Below are 23,217 nucleotides of genomic sequence, written 5' to 3'. Positions count from 1 at the left end.
CAGTCCTCAAACCACTTAATCTGGGGTATCTGACCTAACAATACACTAGAGATATATGCAGCTATTTTGCTCCGTAAACAAACATCTTCAGGCTATATTGTTCAGCCACATTATGAATCAAGTTTAATTCTCCAGTGAAGAAAAGAAGTTGATATTTTGAACATGGGTGGGTCATCAGCAATATAGAAATGTAGAAATATTTTTTTTAATTAAAAAACCACACACATTCTTTCCAGGGTGCTTGAAGTTTCAAGACATCAGGTGCCCTGGGAACTGCATATCTCATAGTTCCTTGCTCCATGAATCCTCACAAAATCATTAAAGGTGCACTGAGTCCTGGAATATGTAGCTTCCAGAGCAGTGGTATCCCTACTAAGTCATCAAATGCCTTGGGAAACCATATCATTCTCAGAACTGGGATGCTGCAGCTGCAATGTCCTGGGTACCAGGGATGAATGGAAGATTTGCAGAGAGACCTCTTGGTCATTGCTGCTGTCCATGAGATGATGTTTCAGTGGAAGGAAGAGGCTTTAGGGCTTGAGAGAGGTTGGCATATTCATGGGGACTGAAGATGGATTCAGGACATGTTGTACTCTCAGTGTAGTCAGTGGGGGTTCAACAGGACCCACAGATTGGTCGGAGGGGGATGCTATTTTTAGATATTTTGGAGAAACAGCTTGGTATAACAAACCCAGCTCCAAATTGAACCCAGGCACATAATGCCCATCAAGAGAATTCACTCAAACCTAAATAAGACTGCTCAACAGTAAACACATAGAGAACCATTATCAGTGGACCAGATCTTTTTGGATTGCTGAAGACGACCTCATTATAAATCAAACGCTCTTTCTGTAAAAGTAATATTCTGTTCTCAATTTTAAGTGCTTTGTAATATGTGTGTATGGGTGGTCTTTTCCTTTCCAGCAAATGCAAACCAAATGCCATTGCATTAAATAAAATCATTTAAAACTGATGGCCTTTTGATTTGTGCAGAACATCAGCCCCATGAGACATAGCTTCATTATAGGGAAATCTACCTCAATCAATGGCCTTCGATTTGTTTTTTATTTCTGAACTTTGGTTGGGTCTGGGGGGAAAGTTATTACTTTCCCCGCGGACCAAACCAAAGTTCAGAAAAAGATAGAACTCCATATATGTTCTAACCAACCGGCACAGCTCATCGCTTGCAATGAGAATGTGATGTTGTGCATGTGGTTGTAAAACAATCTTGCTTGCTCAGGGTTCTTGGTAGGAAAAAGCATGCTGGGACCCCAGCTAGACAAATAGTCTAATATTTACAGCAAGCAAACAAGGCATTAGATGTGAGAAAAGGAAGCCTGTTCCCTTTAGTATGATCAAAAGAGTCCTGAAGCAAGGTGTAACTTGATGAACCAAGAAGATTACAGGCTATTGACTACAACTTCCAGATCTTGGTCAGATAGGTAATGACTCAAAAGGCTGCAGGGAAGCTAGTAATGTTAAAGGTGAGCAGTTCACTGTGGTATGAACAAGTCTATTAACGTTGAACATCTCCTCCTTCCACTAGGAAGCTTCTCCAGCAGAAAGGCACAATAACCTCGTGACCTTTTATTCATCCGATAGGCCTTTCTGCTGAGACCAGTCTAGTGCTGTTGAAATGGTTACATCCCTCCTCAGAGGAAAGAAGAGATAAGGCAGCTGTTAAGCATAATTTCCTGTCTCTTAAGTGACAGGTACTGCTAACAGATAAAAGGGAATTAGGGTTCTATGGAAGGAATTACTATGACTTCTCAAAGTGATGTTTATTTACATATTGCATTTTTATCCCATCCTTCCTCCAAGGTCAAGAGTGGGGAACCTTTGGCCTCCTAGGTATTGCTGAACTACAACTCCCATCAGCATTAGCAAGCTGATTGGGCAATCCCATAGCATCCTATTGGACAAGGATGATGGGAGCTGGAGTTCAGCAGCATTTGGAAGGCCACAGATTCCCACAGCTGAGGTAAGAGTTGAGTCCTAACTTTGAGTACTATGTTTGCCAATGGTGGTCTTTCCAATAGGGAAAGGATGGCTAACTTGTGAGTAACATCTGGCCACAAGAAGTGCTCCACCAGCCTCAAAGCTTTATCTGGGAGATAAACGACTCTGCCTGCTCTTTAGCTATCTTCTCTAAAGAGCAGGCACAGGGATCTTTTATATCCAATCCTAGTGCTGAGATCAGGGATAAAGTCCCCTGCCTGCTCTTTGAGAGAAGCTATCTCATCCCATCACTACAGTGCAAGAGGCTGGAAATGCTGGTGGGTGGGTGCTTCTGTATGTGTGCATGAGTGTGTGTGTGTGTGTGTGTGTGTGTGAGAGAGAGAGAGAGAGAGAGAGAGAGAGAGAGAGAGAGAGAGAGAGAATGCTGCATGCCTGGTGAGTGTGTGTAGTGTTGGTGTATTCCTCTGTTGTGACAAGGGGGGCTTTTGCTCTCCATCTCTGGGTTCCAGAGCCCGTCCTTCAGTCGTGTAATGGAACTTTGCAACCTGTTTCAGAAGCTCAGCCAGGCAGGTTCTTAGGAAAACACTGTTTTGTCAACTCTTGGAAGACACGATTCGAACCTCTCTCTCTCTTCTCAGAGACTTGACCTCAGAATAAAGTTCACCGTACAATGGTGTGCACAATTGGACTAGGGGTTCTAGGCTAGTCTCCTAGCCAGCGTGGTGTAGTGGTAAGAGTGGTGGACTCATAATCTGGTGAACTGGGTTCGTGTCTCCGCTCCTCCACATGCAGCTGCTGGGTGACCTTGGGCTAGTCACACTTCTCAGAAGTCTCTCAGCCTCACTCACCTCACAGAGTGTTTGTTGTGAGGGAGGAAGGGAAAGGAGAATGTTAGCCGCTTTGAGACTCCTTAAGGGGAGTGAAAGGTGGGATATCATGTCCAAACTCCTCCTCCTCCTCCTCCTCCTCCTCCTCCTCCTCCTTCTTCTTCTTCTTCTTCTTCTTCCTACACGTTCCTTGTAAATTAGGGAGAAGCTTCTGACCGGCTTAGAGAGCATGATGGTCATACGTGACGTCGGCACCCTCCCCTCCCACACAATTGCCCTTGCAAGCTTGAGCCTCTGGCCCTAATTGTTCTACAAAAAAAATTCACCGCACACCACTGCCACAGAACCCTTTAGGCTTCCAGAGCTCTCCCAGGCATTCAGGGCCCGTCTCTTGGTGCACACCTGTTCCACCAGCAGCTGCCTTTGAAGGCATGCACTGACTTTACATTACCTTAGTATGACGAGACCTGCTCCCCTTTCTGAATGATTCTAATCCCTCTGTGCAATGTGGCATTGCACCTCTTCACTCTTGTTTGGGGTGTAGGTGGGGACAGTGCCCACTGGATTTTAATCCCAGGGGGCAGAGTGTAGTGAATGTCAGCAAAAAGAACCCTCAAGTCTATAATGCTGTGCTTAAACACAATGCCCCAGCAATATGCTGATGTTGCATCATTCACAGAAGGATCGACATGCTCTTTGCAAGTACTTGACGAGCAGCAACTGAAGTCCAAGGCCAGTTTATTTAAACAAGGACATCAAATAGTTGTTGGAAAACATGAATGTTCCACATGCAAGTTCTTGCCCATGACTGAGGGTAAAATGTTCTAGGGCAGATAATCAAAGCCTGGCTCAGCCTTGACATTTTCAGTTCTTTTTCTATAAAATCACTATAGATAAAATACAACCTTTATACTTCACTTTTATAGAACTAAATTATTATTATTTTTTTAAAAAACCAGAAAGATCCATACAATGGCAAGGCATGCCAACATGTCTGTGTTGCTGGTGTTCTCCATTTTTAAAATAAGGTCAGCTTGAACTTCAGGTCAGAATTTTAGTGACACAGGGCTTTTAAGAATGAAAAAAAAAAATAACAGACAAGTTTTGAAAAGTTCCTCTAAATAGCACTCATTTCCCCCTGGCACTCATCATCACAATGGGTTTGCTAGCTAGGGGGTCAAAATGTTCTGGCATGTGTGCCTCTTAAAAATGTAAACTCAAGTGTCTGATGAAAGGGGTTGCATTCTGCACAACCCATGAGCAGCTGGATTTTCTTGGGGGGGAAACGGGTCATTGGGAAAGGCCGAGATAATTATTATTTATTATAGCATCTTTCTAAACCAGGCCAAAGTCAAGTGAGCTGCTCACAACCACTTAGTTATCAGTGCTGAGCAGCATTTGAATCAGGGCCCCATCTGAGTTGGGCTGACCCTCATTTCGTCTGCATCTTAAGCCAGGCATTGCTAGTGTGACTAGTAACCATGCCTAAGTTTTTAAAATATAAATAAATACCAAGTATTGGGGGGGGGGGATTTTAATCAGGACTGCAGAACACGAGGAGGAGAAGTTTAACCCTTCTCTCCCCAGCCGCGCTGGAAAACCTCCATGCACAACACTGAGCCTTAAAAGCTGTCTTTGGTGCAAATGTGATTTCCTCCCTCTCAGGCTAAGTGCCTTGTGGTGATGGGCCAGTCACTGTGACCTTCACTTTTCACCCATATGATTGCAGGAGGGGGAAACACCTAACAGGGCTTTAGATGTACTTCCATTAGGCCTGATTGTGGCATTCATATTTGTTGTTGTTGTTGTTTAGTCGTGTCCGACTCTTCGTGACCCCATGGCCCAGAGCACGCCAGGCACTTCTGTCTTCCACTGCCTCCCGCAGTTTGGTCAAACTCATGCTGGTAGCTTCGAAGACACTATCCAACCATCTTGTCCTCTGTCGTCCCCTTCTCCTTGTGCCCTTAATCTTTCCCAGCATCAGGGTCTTTTCCAGGAAGTTCTCTCTTCTCATGAGGTGGCCAAAGTATTGAAGTCTCAGCTTCAGGATCTGTCCTTCGAGTGAGCACTCAGGGCTGATTTCCTTAAGAATGGATGCATTTGATCTTCTTGCAGTTCATGGGACTCTCAAGAGTCTCCTCCAGCACCATAATTCAAAAGCATCAATTCTTCGGCGATCAGCCTTCTTTATGGTCCAGCTCTCACTTCCATACATCACTAGGCATTCATATAACTATAAGTAATATAATTAACGATACAAGGCTTCTCATCTTCTTTTGCTAGATGACGACATGATCCAGAAGTATTCACGATGCTTATGTTTCCTTTGAAAGACAAAAAATATTTACCTAGAAAACCTCACCTTAATAGGAAGGTTCTAATTTTAAGAATCAGATTTCCACATTGCATTTCACAGCTATTAATTTGGTTTTGGGTTTCTAACTTGGAAAGAAAGCTACATTTTTCTAGTATCTTGAAAGTGAAGGATTTTGCGGTGAGGTGATGTCTGTTCCAGCAGACTGTAGGTCTGTATCGTTCTCCAAAGCAGCTTCCTCAAAAATTTGTGTATGTATGTGTAATGAGCCTATGTTAACCTCGGAGATTATAAATTCAACCTTTCATCTAGTACAGCTGTCCAATATAGTTTTCTGCAGTGCTGATAGAACCTCACCTCCCGTTCCCTAAACAAACTCAGTCACATGGGTTACGGGAAGAGCAGTTTTATTTCCAGACACTGTTTACTGAAAAAACTTGGTCGTTTTTTGGACTTTGTTGTCATACGGACAAAATAAACTAGCCTGTACCAAACGGTTTTGTAAAAGTTTAAACAAGAATCTTGTGTGACTTATGGCCATCCTTTGAAAAAATGTGTTATAATTCCAATAGCAGCAACATAAATAGCACTGAATGAATCAATCATGACCATTTATGAATGGAAATGCTCACAACCACATAGGTTTTGAAATTATTCTTCTGGGAATTAGTTTTGAAAGTAGCAAGCATGCAACTTTGGACCATCGTTATAGTCTAAGGAGTCTAGCTAAGGTCTAATGAACAATAAATCTGCAATCTTCACATTTCCATATCAGTTTGCATTTACTTTAGTAAAAAAGTTAATTAGCTTTTTATCATGAATTTTTCTTGTTGTGCCCAATTTTGTATGCTACTTGGCCTAATATACACATTTTTGCAAAAAGCATTTTCCCTAACATTTATATTTTCTCCACTATAATGAATTTTTATCCATCATGCAACATACAGTGAGGGGGGGAAGTATTTGATCCCCTGTTAAATTTGCGCATTTGCCCTCTGATGAAGAAATGACCAGTCCATAATTTTAATGGTAGGTTTATTGCAGCCGTGAGAGACAGAATAACAACAGGAAAAACCCCAGAAACCCAGAAGGCAAAAGTCAGAGATTGATGTGCATTATAATGAGTGAAATAAGTATTTGATCCCTTTGCAAAAGATGACTTAGTACTTGGTGGCAAAACCCTTCTTGGCAATTACAGAGGTCAGACATTTTACAGAGGTCACACAGCTGAAAGGGATCAAAATAGGCTACAATTTTATTGACTACAGATGAAGTGGTTTGGCATAGGCATTGGATAAGAGTTTATTTCCGGGCTGCCTACCGGAAATGACATCAGGGTCCATCTGGCAGCGGGGATTCCTGTGACTTACATGAAATAGGGAGGGGTCGCCACAGGAATCGCCACCTCTAGGAATGCTGAGGCCCAAGCCCCCCACCTGGACAAATGGACAGAAGTCACTCCATCACAGATCCCTTTAATGAGATACCCTGTTTCTGGAGGGGAAAGTGGGGGTACAGCCCCAGACCCCAACCAAGGCTAAGGTTACCCAATGCCTAAACCGCCAAAGTTGTGACGATTGCTATGAGGTAGGCAAAACCTCCAGGTCATAGCCAATTCGCCTGTTAGGCAAATTCCTACCTGGCCGCAAAACTACAGTGAGCACCGCAGCCATAGCAAGGTCAATTCAATGAGTAAATGCCCAAATACTGGAGTGGGTGGGTTGATCTGATGAAGAAGAGCTGGGTGTCAGAGGCTGGGCGGGCTACTTTAAATCCCCTGGGAGTGGACCGAAGGGTAGCTTGATTATTCCCTCAGACCAGACCAGCCCTCCGCGCCAGCCTGTTGTTGTTTAGTCGTTTAGTTGTGTCTGAGTCTTCGTGACCCCATGGACCAGAGCATGCCAGGCTCTCCTGTCTTCCACTGCTTCCCGCAGTTTGGTCAAACTCATGCTGGTAGCTTTGAGAACACTGCCCAACCATCTCGTCCTCTGTCGTCCCCTTCTCCTTGTGCCCTCCATCTTTCCCAACATCAGGGTCTTTTCCAGGGAGTCTTCTCTTCTCATGAGGTGGCCAAAGTATTGGAGCCTCAGCTTCAGGATCTGTCCTTCCAGTGAGCACTCAGGGCTGATTTCCTTAAGAATGGATAGGTTTGATCTTCTTGCAGTCCATGGGACTCTCAAGAGTCTCCTCCATGACCATAATTCAAAAGCATCAATTCTTCGGCGATCAGTCTTCTTTATGGTCCATCTCTCACTTCCATACATCACTACTGGGAAAACCATAGCTTTGACTATACGGACCTTTGTTGGCAAGGTCTAATGAACATTGCCAAATTGGCTGGCTGACGCAGAGTAGAATTTCAAGCCGGGAGCACGAGCCTAAGCTCGCGCTTTGACAAGGAGAGACCTCAAAACACAGCCCTGCATCATTGGCAGGGGGAGGCGCTGGCCGTCCCGCAAAGTTGCCGCACCCCTAAAAGGGGGTAAGCAGACATGTGAGCAAGACCTACCCAAAAGGAGTTGCTGTGCTCATTAAGCCTGGCACCCCTGTGCAGATTCTGTGGCTGTTTTGTTTTTTCTATATATATATATATATATATATATAAAGAAGAAGAAGAAGAAGAAGAGTTTGGATTTGATATCCCGCCTTTCACTCCCTTTAAGGAATCTCAAAGTGGCTAACAATCTCCTTTTCCTTCCTCCCCCACAACAAACACTCTGTGAGGTGAGTGGGGCTGAGAGACTTCAGAGAAGTGTGACTAGCCCAAGGTCACCCAGTAGCTGCATGTGGAGGAGCGGAGACGCGAACCCGGTTCCCCAGATTACGAGACTACCACTCTTAACCACTACACCACACTGGCTCCACCTACTCCCAGTGATTTACTGCTGGCTTGCTCCTGACAGTAGTTTCATCTGTAAAGGTGAACTGCTTCTAATTTATCTCCCATCCCAAGTGAAAAGACAGACTAGCAGAATTCCGCCTGTGTTGCCTTTGATTCAAACCAGTGTTTACAGCCAGCACATTTGGTTAGAAGAAGCTAGATGGGTAAATACCTATTTGAGTGAACTGTACTATGAATAAGTAGGGTTGCGTACATCTGGAATGCTGAAGTTGGCAGCAGTGTCCGGGTGGAAATCGAGAAAGTATCCGGGAAAATCTGAACATATGGCAGTCCATGTCAGCAGTGCCATTTCTGCCGTTTTCCCATAAAAACAGCTCAAAAACAGCTTCTCTTTTGAGATTTTGCCCAAAAAGCTCAACACCTTTGCGGGGGGAGCTCAACAACCTTTCTGTCCAGATTTTCACTGTTTGAAATATGGCAACCCTAGAATAAGTGTGCCGCTTTGAAGTCATACCAACCGCTGCCTTTTAGTGCTCATTTATATAATTAGTCTTGTCTGAGCAGCTGACAAGTTGGTGCTGCGCTGCCCATCGGATTCTCATTTTAGAAACAGCATTTCAGTAAACACAGCAATCCCACCACTTTCCACCTCAGCCCATTCTCTACATACCCCCCTAAAAGTGTAACATAAGTACCTTCTGTTAGCCCAAGGAGCAGACGCTAAAAATACGGCTTGATTCTTTTACAGTATATTTGAAAGGAACTGTTTACACGTGAAGGAACTTCCCTGAAATTCATTAGGCAAGTAAATCCCATAAGCAATCTTTCTTTCTTTTTTAATGACCTACCCAATCTAGTTTATGAATTGGCCAGTTGAATTCTGAATGATTGAAAGCTTTACATGGACTTAGTAAATCATCGGAAAGCCAAGATCTCCTACAAAGTGCATATTGAGTGTAGAAGCTGCCTGTGTACTGTGGCGAATATGCCTGGAAAGGATTGGAGCCTTCCTGGAAAGGCTGAGCCTTGTTGGATTGCTGTCACTAGCTGCCAGCTGAGGGCTACTCTACACATCATGCTATCCCAGGCAGATTCAACGAGCATCTTCTTCTCCACAGTGCTACCGCTGTAGCATGCGGCACTGTGCATAACAGTCTTCAGAACCACAAGTAAGGTGTTTTTTTAAATTGCTTCTTTGCAGCAGAATCCAAGACTCACAGGAGTCTCAACAGATCTTGGCCTTCCTCAGCTGAGCTGAGGCTGGGGGGGGGGGAGGGGGAGCTACATCAGCAAGTGTAGCTCTCATCCCTTTTGAGTCAGAGATACACCAGCGTAACTCTTTCCCCCAGCTCAGCTGGCATAATTTAAAATGGCATAATTTAGGCTAGCATATATTTCCAAAAGAGGTGTTCCAGGGGAGTGTTCTTTCTTCTTCTTTGGCAATCACTCACAGCCAAGTAAGATTGTCTTCCATGAACATGTCTTGACAGTGAGTCCGTAAGTGACTGTGAAGGCCACAGGATCCACACGTCCTTCCACAGTGGGGACATAGGTTTCCAGGCGAGAGTTGATCACGGCGAGGGTTTGCCAAGCGTGCCTTCCTCTTAGCATGTTTATCCCTTTCGTCCTGAGTTCGAGCGTCTTCAAAGTCCATGACCCCTTTGGTAAAGGCTGTTCTTCAATTGGAGCACTCGCAGGCCAGTATTTCCCAGTTGTCAGTGTTTATACTACATTTTTTTTAGATTTGCCTTGAGACAGTCTTTAAATCTCTTTTGTTGATCACAAGCATTACGCTTTCCATTTTTAAGATCGGAATAGAATAGTTGCTTTGGAAGGCGATAATCAGGCATCCGCCCAACTTGACCAGTTCAGGGGAGTTGTGGTGGTGTGGCAGGGATGGGAAAGAGAAAGGAGAGAGATACACCTGTTACAAACTTTGTTCAGCTCAGTCATGTGACCTTGGGCCCAATCCTGAAAACTCTGGCCCACACTCCCCTGCCAGCTTGGCTAGCAATAGCTCATCCCAGAGGCTCCTGAACAGAGTTTGAAATATGAGTAATGAACACCTGTGAAGGTTATGCTGTGGCTAGGATGCATTTCATCCTGCTTTTTAGACAGCTAGTGCCTCCCCAAATGGCTTGCAACAATCACTAAATGACACAGTCCTTGTCATCAGACTAAAAATATGGGTGGGGGGGTGGAGGGGGAAAGTGGCCTTTCCAAAACAAATGCATGAAAAATCTGCATGCACATTGTATGCATTTGGGACACATTTTGTGTGCCCTCTTCCCAGAAATAACAGCAGCAACAATGTATTACCCACCCTATTTCCTAAGGTGCCTGTAATGAGTATGGGGTTGCTCGTGCATAAGCTGCCGCCTCTCCAGGCCAAATTGCCTCGTTAAACCTTTCTGTCTGGACAGCCCTTCTCTTCGTGGCTGCCTCAGTCGCTAGCAGAATCCGTCAGTGGGCGTTTCTTAAACCTTTTCCAACATAAAAGTTGTTTGACGCCCAGTCTCCTCCTACTCTCCCTGCGCGGAAGTCTTCTGCGCAGGGAGGGCGTGGGTAGCGGAGGACCTGTGCTCTCCCTGCTGGTGTCCAGTGAAGAGTCCTGGAGCCCTCTTGCCGATTCCCCCCTCTGCCCCCCCTTTATCCCTGGTGTTGCGCTGATTTGCTTCCCCCTCTGCTGAGCTGCCTCTCTCCCTGCTGGGCCCTTCTCCAGCATCATTTGAGAGCCTTCCCTCTGCCTCTAGTTCCGATGTCAGTTCCCTGACAGTGCCAGTGTGGATTACAATTAAAACAAAATGTGAACATCATAACACAATATTAAGCAATGTTGAAAACAACTTAAAATTACAGAAATAAGTTGAATATACATCTCAAGTGTTGAAAGTCACCGTAAAGAGCTTTTGCAGTGCATTCCACCCCCCCCAAAAAAAATTGCATTATTTAATGTAAACTATGTCTATCTTTGTGCACACTTTGTGGACTGAAATTGCACTGCAACATCCTGAGGAATGTGTATTCCACTTGTTAGCTGCTTTCCAATCCTCTGCAAAAAGCAGGTGGAACAAATTCCACCTCCAACCCTAGCTTCACAGCTGAGTGAGGATTTGAACCCAGGTCTTCCTGATTCCATGTACAGAACTAAATCACTTCGCACCATTTTATTCTGAGCCCTGCAGCACAGATTGCCAAGCCAAAGCTGAGAAAACATACCTAGATGTGTGGATACAGTGTTAGGAACCTAGCTGTTTTCGTTCTGTTTTGTTTTTTGCAAACACAAGTGACAGGTATGTGTATTTTCTTTAGCACTCCATCAGCTTCTATGAGCCATCCAGTCTCCCATAAAATTATCTTGTCCTAGCGGAATACAAGGATGAAAGGAGTGTGCTTTTGACCAGCTAGGAGCTATTAAGTTGAAGCACCATGCCAAGAGAACAATTTTAATTGCTTGGCACTTGGAGAACCAACCGCAAATGTTAAATCCATTACTCTTTAAAGAAAAAACAACAACTACTGGCTGCATTACAAGAGAGAGTGTTAACCTGTAACACCATCTTTTGTGAGCACTTAATTTAATGCTAATAGGCTTTGAAAAAAATGAAATTGCTCCTTAAAGAGAGTCTTGTCAGTTCTCCCCCTGCAGAACTGAGAAAATAGAGCATTTCCTTTCTGCCCATTAAGTGAAAACTGCATCACACTCTCATCGATTCCCTCTTTTACTTCTCTTCCCGGGTGTTCTAACACTGCAGCCCCCACTGCCCCACAACTGCCACCAAGAACTATATGTCTGTCTTGTTATCCAGACTATGTGACACCCCTTACGTATATCCTTGCATTGGGTCTGCTACTGCATCCAGTACACAATGCTCAGTCATTCCTTCAAAGTCCTCCATGGCTAAAATAAAATAAAGTAAAATGTCCTCCATGGCCTTCCTCTATGTGTCTCTCTCTCTCTCTCATTTCTCAGTCCACATGTCCTGATATATCCCTGCCTCTGCCTGTGACCATTACTCTTTCAGCTTCTTCTCAGCTATGTGGTAAGGCTGAGGGAAAACCTCTTTCTCTGGCACTCTATCTCTGTTATGACCATGATGGCTACTAGTCCCAATGGCTATGCTGTTGCCGTCACAGGTAGGGAGCGGGTGGCGCTGTGGTCTAAACCACTGAGCCTTTTTGGCTTGCTGATCAGAAGGTCAGCAGTTTGAATCTGCCCGGCGGGTGAGCTCCCATTGGTCTGTCCCAGCTTCTGCCAACCTAGCTGTTCAAAAGCACACCAGTGCAAGTAGATAAAGAGGTACTGCTGCGGCAAGAAGGTAAACAGTGTTTCCATGTGCTCTGGCTTCCGTCACGGTGTCCTGTTGCGCCAGAAGTTTAGTCATGCTGGCCACATGACCCAGAAATCTGTCTGTGGACAAACGCCGGCTCCCTTGGCCTGAAGCGAGATGACCCACACCCCATAGTCGCCTTTGACTAGACTTAACCATCCAGGGGTTCTTAACCTTTTTTACCTCACCCCCCCTCTGCCTCCACAGAAGGGGGCAGTAATGTTTCTGAATACCAGCTACTGGAGGTCACAGGAAGAGAGAGTGTGCTCCCATGCTTGGGTCTTTTTGAGGGTTTCCAACAGGCATCTGGTTAGCAACTGTGAGAACAGGGTGCTGGACTAGATTGGCCATAAGAGTCAGCTCCTAGGCCATAAGAGTCAGGATGAAATATTTGAGAGGGCCAGGCCTCCCCCAAAGTTGATGGGCATTGCCATTCAAATGGTCTGTGTGTGCTGCGTATAGCAATTGACTGTGGGGCTTTCCTGGCCCCCCACAATATTTTATTCAAGTTGGCGCCACTGAAATGGGCCATTGTTCTCTCTCTCTCTCTCTCTCTCTCTCTCTCTCTCTCTCACACACACACACACACACACACAACACCCCACACCTAGGACCATTGATTTCACCACAAAGATGGAGGGGGAATTGGCAAATTTTGAATGTGTGTGTGAATTCTCTGAACTATGGTGAATGGAGAGGCTTAAAGACAAAGTTGCCAAGCATTTTTTTTTTAATAGGAAAAAACTGCTGCCATTTCAAGTACAGTGGTACCTCCGGTTAAGAACATAATTCGTTCTGGAGGTCTGTTCTTAACCTGAGGTACCACTTTAGCTAATGGGGCCTCCCGCTGCTGCTGCCACGCTGCCACTGCACAATTTCTGTTCTCATCCTGAAGCAAATTTCTTAACCCGAGGTACTATTTCTGGGTTAGCGGAGTATGTAACCTGAAGCATCTGTAACCCGAGGTACCACTGTAGAGTTAGCCTGCCACCAGCAACCCAGCAGCATTCCTTTTTCAATTGAAGGACAATGCCCTCTGGGAACTTTTATTCTCTGAAGAAGTCAGTTAAAAATAATTTAAAACTGATATTTTGTGCTAGGGTGGCACAGTGCTTTAATCCACTTTAATTGTGCAGGCCTAAATTTCCAGCAGGTGCTTGACAGCCTGGAGTTAACCATGGTTAACATCTTATGGCTTTTTATCATGGTCAGTGTACTGGATTTCACTTGCTCATCTTACCGCTTGAGTACACAGGTGTGTCTACACATGCCTTGGGGTCCTGATTTCAGCATCTTGCTATTCTCAAAAATGATGTCCAGTTGTACTTTTAATCACAGGTGTGGGGACAAGTTTGTCTTTTGGAAATACAAACTTCAGCGTGTGGTGAGACCAGGTGGGAAAATGAAATTTGCAAATGATTGACTTTATTGTTTTGTTGCTCTTAAGCTGTGAAACCATTGGTGACCTCATTTAACTCAAGTCTGAATTCATTCAAGTAGAATTATGTAAAAGATGGTGGACAGAATGCATTGACAGGCATGCATAAATTTCTACACTCGGCATTGAAGGCTTTTGCTACAAAATACTGAGGAAACAAACAAGTCCCCAAAGAAAACAACACCAAACAGATCCAAGGAGATTCTGTATCTTCCCAGTTCTCACAAGAAGGCACCAATAAATTAGATTCTGAAGTGTTTTCATGTAGTGCTGCTATCTTCAAACACTGCAGTGCCTGTGACAAACGCCGTTATTAATTACTTCATAGGCTTTCAAACATTCGTGGATGTGGGGACATTTCAGTGCTGATGAACTGGCTGGTCCAGTCTTCTGAAAGGGAGCCTAGCTTTTTATTCTGCTAAACAGAACTTTTATTCCTTTGTGTTACAGAACATACAAATTGCCTTGGGATATATTTATGTGGAAGGAGAATCACAACTTATTAATAATACATTTCTGAAAATATGGATTCACTGCTTTACCCCCCCCCCCACCACCACCCGAAAGAAAGAAAGAGAATGCTTTATAATACAGAAATAACTTTAAGATATTGTTGGGTAACTCTTGGAATGGAACCCTGATTGTGAAAGGAAGGGAACATCAAATTTAGATATTCAGAGGAAATTTTTCATGCACTCCAGCCCCTCATAAAACTCATCAGCATGTTAGTACCAATTTTTCCTAAGATACACATGTTCCTAAGTGGTTTTGCCTAGTATAATGCATTTTATATGTTATTATTTCTGGTGTATGCATTTATATGCACATTTTACCCTAGTATATGCATTTTGGTATGCATTACTTGGCTGGAGAAGCACATTGCAAAATTCAGAGAAGTGTGAATTTTGAAGGCAAGCTGTGTTTTGGTTTGGGTACTGTTTCAGAAAGTGTGGATTATGTAGATTCTCCCTCAAATGAGAATGGAATTTGATTTCTCCCCCATTCCTAGTCCCAGCCTTAGAAGTGGGAAGGAAGCAAGCTTGGGAGGAATGGTGGGAGCTGCCACACTCATGCACATCCATATCTGAAAACACATCCGGGCATTTTTGCATGTCTTAGAAGCAGCTTATTGCAAACAGTTTCCATTGTAAACTTGAGAATATTGCCAATATCACTATTGGCAGTACAGTGGTACCTCAGGTTACAGATGCTTCAGGTTACATACGCTTCAGGTTACAGACTCCGCTAGCCCAGAAATAGTACCTCGGGTTAAGAACTTTGCTTCAGGAAGAGAACAGAAATTGTGCTTGGGCGGCGCAGCAGCAGCAAGAGGCCCCATTAGGTAAAGTGGTGCTTCAGGTTAAGAACAGTTTCAGGTTAAGAACAGACCTCCGGAACGAATTAAGTACTTAACCAGAGGTACCACTGTAGTAGTAATAGGCAGGATTGAGCAATTGTGTCACATACAGTTTTGATGTTGCAGTAGAAAATGTGGGCTGACTAAAAATGTTGCATTTCAACTGATGCAACCGCAGCATCCACCACAGAGAGATGCAAAGTACAGGAATGAAATGGTGGCAGAACATGTTGTTTGTAAAGCGTGAAAAGGGATTTTTATGTACCTCTTTACAAGCAGACCCAGGTGACTCCTGTGGGGGATGGGCTCTAGATATCCAGATGTGCTGTAATATTATGAGGCTCTCAGTGTAACGCAGAATCCATTTGTCACCCTGAGGACCTAGCTTTAATGATGTGATTAGCCACCAGATTGCAGTATTTTGAAAAATAAAAGAACAAGTGAGGGGGGTGGGGTTTGCCATCAGCACTGTAGCATGTTGACAGGGGGGTGGCTTAAGCCTCTCCCCACCCTCCAGCCATGATCTTGGGGAATTAGCAGTAAGAAAAACCTTACCTAACTCTTAGGTGAGGGGGAGATTTTTATCAAGACTTTTGATGAAGTGGGAAAGTTTAAACCTCCCCTAACCTGTACACTGTGGTGCTGATAATCACCTCTCACCCGTCTCTGGCATTTTATTTTCATTTAAACCACAACAGGATTGCTAACCGCATGATTAACATATTGTGCAGGCAGGCCCTCAGCTGCAGGAGAAAGATGCAAGTTTGGCGTGGAATAGACTTTTCTGCCTGTTGTCTTTGTCCATGGAGTTTTCTTGGCAAGGATACTGGAGTGGCTTGCCGGTTCCTCCTCCAGGTGGATCACGTTTGGTCGAAACTCTTCACTATGACCTGTTCATCTTGTGTGCCCTGCTCGGCGTAGTTCATAGCTTCTCTGAGTTCTTCAAGCCCCTTCGCCACGGCAAGGCAGTGATCCATGAAGGGGTTTCCCCATGGTTTTCCCAGTAGTGATGTATGGAAGTGAGAGCTGGACCATCAAGAAGGCTGATCGCCGAAGAATTGATGCTTTTGAATTATGGTGCTGGAGAAGACTCTTGAGAGTCCCATGGACTGCAAGAAGATCAAACGCATCCATTCTTAAGGAAATCAGCCCTGAGTGCTCACTGGAAGGACAGATTGTGAAGCTGAGGCTCCAGTACTTTGGCCACCTCATGAGAAGAGAAGACTCCCTGGAGAAGACACTGATGCTGGGAAAGATGGAGGGCACAAGGAGAAGGGGACGGCAGAGGACGAGATGGTTGGATAGTGTTTTCGAGGTTACCAGCATGAGTCTAACCAAACTGCGGGAAGTAGTGGAGGACAGAGGTGCCTGGCGTGCTCTGGTCCATGGGGTCACGAAGAGTCAGACACGACTAAACGACTAAACAACAACAACAACAACAAGACTTTTCTGCGCTATTGGCAGAGTACAGGCTGGGCTGAACCGCTCTACATATTTCATCCACCTTGCACATGATTTATACTAATCCATTAAGGTGTGGTGCAGCCTGCAGGTCTAATTAAACCCAGTGTAGGTCATACAATCATATAATCATAGAATTGTAGAGTTGGAAGGGCTCTCGAGGGTAGTCTAGTCCATGGGCAAGCAAACTAAGGCCCGGGGGCCGGATCTGGCCCAATCGCCTTCTAAACCCGGCCCGTGGACGGTCCGGGAATCAGCGTGTTTTTACATGAGTAGAATGTGTCCTTTTATTTAAAATGCATCTCTGGGTTATTTGTGGGGCATAGGAATTTGTTCATTGATTTTTTTTCAAAATACAGACCCCACAAGGTCTGAGGGACAGTGGACCAGCCCCTGGCTGAAAAAGTTTGCTGACCCCTGGCTCTAGTCCAAACCCCTGCAATGCATGAATCTTTTTGCCCAAAGTGGGGCCCGAACCCAGAACCTTGAGATTAAGAGTCTCCTGCTGTACCAACTGAGCTATCCTCCGGTTCCCCCTGAAACCATGCTCAGGTGCCCTACACCTGATGTCACAAGTGAAGTGCAGGGCATGTAGAGACGTGGCAGCTCATGTGCAATTGGTCGCCTTAAAGTGTGCTGCTGGTTGTGCAGTGGCAGGAGAGGCAGGCTGTTGCCATTGATGATTGACAGTTAGAATGAGCCTGTTGGGATTGACTGGGCTACTGAGTACTCCACAGAGGACTCAGCCAACCCCTGTCCAAAGCAGGACATGAGGACCTCCGGCAGGCTTGAATTCACCCCACAACTCCAGGACTCACTTGCCTTGGGTTTTCTTTTGCAATGTGGTTTGTCATGCTATCCAAGAAAAAATGATCACCTGGTGTCATATTGAAGCCAGGTGATTGACAGGCGGCCAACATCCCACAATCCCGTCAAAGTGGCCACTGGGGTTGCCAGAATTCAGGATACTGTCTGCCGGTTGGATCCACAACAAGCCTAATCTGGTGGGAGAATTGGAATTTTAATTGCATATAAATTCTTCTTCCAGTGCAATGTGTTTTTTCTTATTTGAAGCCTGCTGAAAGAAAAATAAGCACTTTACAATCCAGGGATATTTGGAGATTCCATTCTTTACAGCCTAGCTGGGGGCTTTTTTTCCCAGCTGATGAGCAGAAGGCAACATTTTTATTTTTAAAGTATTTTTACCCCTCTCTTCAGTTGGAAAAAAAGGTTCCCATAGCACAGTGGCTTAGAAATATCAGTAATATGACAGTCCTTGACCTCAGACTCACAGTCTAAAAGACACAACAAGACACAACAAGGATAGAAAACAGAGGAAGATGGAAAGGAATTGCTGAAACAATTAACAGAAGTGGAATACAAAAAGGGAGGTGTGAGGAGGTCGTTGAAATAAGTGAATGAAAGATAAGATACTGAAATTGTTTGATGTGTTTTAAACTGTTTTTGTTTTGTTTTGTTAGTTTAATGTGTTAGTGTTATGTAGTGTTTTTGTATTGTATTGTATTGTATTGTATTGTATTGTATTGTATTGTATTGTATTGTATTGTTCCTTTTTTTTCTTTTTTGTTGTAGTGTTTAAATTGTTGGAAAAGTAATAAATATTATTTTCCAAAAAAAAAAAAAAAAACAAGACACAACAAGAGAAGAGAATAGATCAGGGGCAAAGGTCAGACATTAGAAGAGTCTACTGGATCAGTCCAAAGGCCTATCTAGTCCAGTGAAAAACCAGCAATCGTGTTTCGAACACAAGGGCATTCTCCTCTGCTTTGGTTTCCAGCAACTGATAGTCAGAAGCATTGCTGCATTGTTGTCAGTAGCCTTCAATAGTCTTCCTCTCCTCCTAAGGAGGAAACATGTTTGAAATGCTATGATCCTGCTACAGTGCAGATGGGGCCTTAATTGCTTAGGCATTATATATCTGGTTCTTCCCCAACAAAGATATACCCCAACTATAGATTTAAGAGTCCCCCCCCCCTTATGGGTCAACATGATTATCTTTCCTTTGAGTCTTTTCCTGGGCTCTACTGTTAAAAAAAAAGGCAAAAAAGATGAAAATACTGATTATGGGATGTTGCGGGTGGTGAGTGGGTGGGTGGGTGGAATCTAACAGTCCTGTCAATCTGTGTATGCCAGTTATCGGTTGTTGATATTGCTTAAAAGCAGAAATCTGCTTGTGTAATGCTTGGGAGCAGCTGGGTGGGAGTGTTTTTACGAAAGCCACCCGAGTGTTTTCACAAAACAAAGGCTATATCTGCTTTGGTTTAACTTGGGAGCACTTTAGGAGAAGTTATCTTTGATTCCCGTCAGCTTTTGTGCCTCAGAGTGGAACCCCGACCTGATTTCGCTCCATCTTTTATGCAAGCCTCGTTTCCCTCTCCAGCTGCCACTAATGCTCTGCGGCAATGAGCGAAAGGTTAATGTGCTGCAAAAGTAACTGTGATAATCCTGGGCTGTAATTTACCCTATTTACTGTATCAATACGAATTAATACTCAGATGAGTTAAACAGAACAGGAAATGACTGGATGAGCAGCGTATATTTCTTTCTCTGTGTGTCTCTCGTCTCTCCTTCAGTCCCATCAACAGACCCTCATTTAATTAGGCACCACAGCAGCTGTAGGAGGTGCTTCCCTTTTGCCATTTTGTGCAAACCTTGATTTTTTATTATTTTTTTAAAAAAGCTTTAGAGAGCAGTGATTCAGGAGGTAAAAACAGCAGGACTTCGGGTGTTATTTATAAACTCTGTGCCGGAAACTATTTCAAGGTCTGCAGCAGGGTAACTCAAGCACCATTTACTTTACCCAGTAATTTCAAGCGCAGAGTCTCAGTGACAGAGCTAATGGCACCGTTGCCCCACTGGAACCACATTAACTTCTTGATCATTTTGGCTCAAATTGACACAAAAAAAACAAAATGAAACAAAAATTCTCAGTGATGTCTGCCGCCAAAGGCACCAATTGGCTCACTTCATCCTGGGGAATGGTGCTAGCTTTAGATGTTGCGGCATCTGAAGTGAAAAATTGAAATGACACACACACTACACACACATTTGGCCTTAAAAAATAATAATTGGTGGTGAGCCATAACTCTTCCAATAAATAAATAAATAAGCCACTTTTCCAGGTCTCTGTCCAACTAAGGCATATTCTAAGGAGATCTGCCAAAATTAAGTCCATTAGGTGGTGTTCAATTCAGTCCTACTCAGAGTAGACCCATTGAAATTAATGGCTCTAAGTTAGGATATGGCCACACTCTTGTTTTCTGAGCACCAACTGCATTTCTAGTGCCGAGTTTTTACTCCCTGTTCATGTGATGTTATCCAAAAAGCATATGCATCCTGTACTTTGTTATGAAATACTACTACAGTCAAACCTCGGTTGTCAAACATAATCCGTTCCGGAAGACCGTCCGACTTCCGAAATGTTCAACAGCTGAAAACTGAAAGCAGAAGCCTCAATACAATAGGGAAACTCAAAATGGAAGCCGTGTAGCATGTTCGGCTTCCAAAAATCGTTCAAAAACCAGAGCAGTTATTTCCGGGTTTTGGGCATTTGGGAGCTGAAACGTTCCAAAACAGAGGTGTTCAGGAACTGAGGTTTGACTAAACCATTCCTAATTCATCTCTAGCCAAGGTGTGAACACCTTCGCACAGAGTAAAGGCATCCCAGCCCGTGGAGGTTGGGCAGCTGCTGACAAGACTGGGAAATGATTTCCTTCCTATCTTGTGGCCCCAACTCCTTGGAACCTCTTATTGCAAAGAGTTAAAAGGAATTTGAGAGAGGGAGGCAGATAGAGGGACGGGTGGGGGTGGGGTTCACAAAATGGTCCGTTGGTCCAATTATTCTTGGCCTTTCTCTAATTAGTATGGTAGTTTAGCTAGATGTGTTCGAAGATAAATGCCAAGCACTTTATAGCTCTCTGCCCTGCTGGAATGCTATTGATGGAGATGGAGTATAAGGCGTTCAGAGTAAGCCAAGTAGGGAATACTCTGTACAACCTGCGGGTCTCATGAAGCAATGATTTTTTTTGTATACAAGCAAGTTTCTACTTCATTAGGGGTGCAAGAGAAATTCAACTGAGTGTGTGTTTAATCTGTCAAATTCACTTTATCCTAAACAATATGAGAACATTATTTGGTTGGAGAACTGCCTCACAAAATTCTGATAAGTGAAAATAAAAACAGATACTTGACATGCCATAGAATCATGAAACTGGAGAATTGTAGAATTGGAAGGGACCCTGAGGATTGTCTAGTCCAATGCAATGCAGGAATATGCAGTTGTCCCATGCGGGAATCGAACCTGCAACCTTGGCATTATCAGCACAACACACTAACCAACACAGCTATCCTAGAAGGATATGAATATGCGCTTCCCTGGAGATCCAGAATGCACTTGTTTGTTATACTTAAAACTTGCTCTTCATTGCAGATGCCCTTTGCTTCATTGAGATGATGAAGCTTTGATTTATTAATGGATGCTCTGTATCTCTCCTCTCTAGGGTGTGTGGGTGTGTGTGTGTGTGTGTGTGTGTGTGTGTGTGTGTGATTCCATGCCTAGCCTACTAATCCTGTGCTTGTAGTGCTGCCTTAAAATGTAAGTACAAAACAATGATGAGAAAGGGCAAGCCAGTTCTTTTGCACTTTAAAAAGGGTTCCTAAATATATACTTTAGAGTACAGTTGTCAATGACTGTTCCCATTAAAGTGGAGGGGGCGTATTGTATACCTTGCTTTGTAACTAAAAAAAGAAAGAGCACTCTCCTCCAACTTCACAAACCTAGTGGGCACACTCTGGCCTTTGCCATCAATGGTGGGAGCAAGGGCCTCTGGAAAGCTGTTCTCTTGCCTACAACCATGAATATCAGGGCAGCCTATCGCCATCCATTGGCTAGGTTAAGAGCAGCAGCGTCAATGTTTGCTTTCCTCTACCCTCCCCAATCATTTTTCCTTTTGTATTGTGTCTATTCAATTGTGAGCCTGGGGGCAGCGACTGTCTTCTCTTTTCAATACAGTGGTACCTCAGGTTAAGTACTTAATTCATTCCGGAGGTCCGTATTTAACCTGAAACTCTTATTAACCTGAAGCACCACTTGAGCTAATGGGGCCTCCCACTGCCGCCGCACTGCCAGAGCCCGATTTCTGTTCTCATCCTGAAGCAAAGTTCTTAACCTGAAGCACTATTTCTGGGTTAGCAGAGTCCTTAACCTGAAGTGTATGTAACCTGTATCTGTAAAGTACTTACAATGTAATCTGCAACATGGGAATGGGTGGGCTGCAAAGGCACAGATCCACTCAGTCCCTTCACCACCAGCTCGATGGGCAGGAGGTGTGGCAGTGCTAGGAACACAGCAAGCTGATGGTGAGTGGGTGAAGCCCTCATTTCCTCTACTGCCAGTCTTCTTGGTTTCTGTGCCAGCTGCACAGGAGGGAGTTCCAGCTCCTGTTCTGTCCAGTTTCAGAATACAGTGGGCTGCTAGAGAAGGAATAGGGGATTCTGCGTTTATAACAATAATGTCTCTACTGGAAGCCTGCTTGATTTCTGCACTGGACAGAAAAGGGAGTGTCTCCCTCCTTCCCATGCAGCAGAAACCCAAGCACTCCATCCCTTCCACCAGAAGCCTGCTTTGTTTCTGTACTAGGCAGGAAGCAGTCAAAACACTGCACTCCCATCAGAAACACCCAGGGCTAGCTGGGGCCGATGGGAGCTGTACTCCAAAACAATTCTTTTGAAGGCTATACAGTGGTACCTCGGGTTAAGAACTTAATTCATTCTGGAGGTCTGTTCTTAACCTGAAACTGTTCTTAACCTGAGGTACCACTTTACCTCTTAACCTGAAACTGTTCTTAACCTGAGGTACCACTTTACCTAATGGGGCCTCCCATTGCCGCTGCTGCTGCGCGATTTCTGTTCTCATCCTGAAGCAGAGTTCTTAACCCGAGGTACTATTTCTGGGTTAGCGGAGTCTGCAACCTGAAGCGTCTGTAACCTGAAGCATCTGTAACCCGAGGTACCACTGTACTAGGTACTGGACATAAGAGCCTGCTATATCAGGCCAATGCCCCCTCTAGCCCCCTGTGGCTTCCAGCAATGGCTCTTCAGAAACATTGCTTTCTCCGACCATGGGGGCAGAGCACAGCCATCAAGGCTTGCAGCCATTGACAGACTTATCTTCCAGGATTTTGTCCCATCTTCTTTGCAAGCCATCCAAGTTGGTGTCCATCCCTGCCTCCTGCGGGAGTGAGTTCCATAGTTAAAGTCCTGTGCGAAGAACTGCTTACTTTTATCCCTCCTGAATCTTCCAGCATGAGCTTCCTGGAGAGCTTCTGTCAGTCAGTATAGTAGACTTTCCTGAGCCAGAGGGACTAGGAGTCTGAGAGCGCTTCCAGTCTGTTACATTATTGTCGGGTATGCAAGCACATCCTGGCAAAACGAGTTTGTACAATTAGACTTCGTTTGGAGTTCTTGCATAACAAGCCCTGCTTCCTCAAAATACAGTGGACACTCGGGTTGCAAACGTGATCCATGCAGGAGGCACGTTCGCAACCCGCAGCATTCGCAACCCACAGCGCCGCATCTGCGCACACACGGGTCGCAATTTGGCTTTCTGCGCATGCGCAGGCACCGAAACCCAGAAGTAACCCGTTCCGGTACTTCCAGGTTCAGCGCG

At 44.5% G+C, this 23,217-nt stretch overlaps 1 protein-coding gene across 5 annotated transcripts in view; it reads left to right on the top strand.

Moving 5' to 3' along the window:
- The window catches only part of CPQ (carboxypeptidase Q), a 160,818-nt gene that overhangs the window by 133,860 nt on the left and 3,741 nt on the right, over positions 1-23,217 (top strand). The gene's annotated exons all lie outside the window — the stretch shown is intronic.

Source organism: Podarcis muralis, chromosome 8 (genome assembly GCF_964188315.1).
Source record: "Podarcis muralis chromosome 8, rPodMur119.hap1.1, whole genome shotgun sequence".
Lineage (NCBI taxonomy): Eukaryota > Metazoa > Chordata > Lepidosauria > Squamata > Lacertidae > Podarcis > Podarcis muralis.
The sequence above is the reverse complement of the archived record's forward strand: the minus strand, read 5'-3'. Positions and strand labels throughout refer to the sequence as shown.